This window comes from Ctenocephalides felis, unplaced genomic scaffold (assembly GCF_003426905.1).
Source record: "Ctenocephalides felis isolate EL2017-DRISC unplaced genomic scaffold, ASM342690v1 CF-g0.4_SCAFFOLD_01886, whole genome shotgun sequence".
Taxonomy (NCBI): Eukaryota; Metazoa; Arthropoda; class Insecta; order Siphonaptera; family Pulicidae; genus Ctenocephalides; species Ctenocephalides felis.
Genome location: NW_020538040.1, coordinates 34,065,202 through 34,065,538, shown reverse-complemented (window position 1 = coordinate 34,065,538; position 337 = coordinate 34,065,202).

The window sequence follows — 337 nt, the reverse complement described above, 5'->3', positions numbered from 1 at the left end:
TACTTTAAAATTCATTTAAATACACGTACGTAATGTCAAAAGAGATTTCTAAAGTTGTAAAAGCACACTATAGAATATAAAATGAAAATATTTTTAGTAGTTAAATTAACTAAGTCCAATAAATAAAAAATATCGCTAACTACAATTCTGTTCAAAATTCGCTCAACATGATCTTAAAACAAATAAAATGCGATGCAGTAAATAGCTTCTGTTTGCAGTGATCAATTGGCAATACAACTTGCAAATAATATACATTGTAATTATTTGAATTAATAAGTGAAACATAATTAAAATAAGTTTTGGGATGGCTAATCCAGTGATCGTTTTTATAGCCATT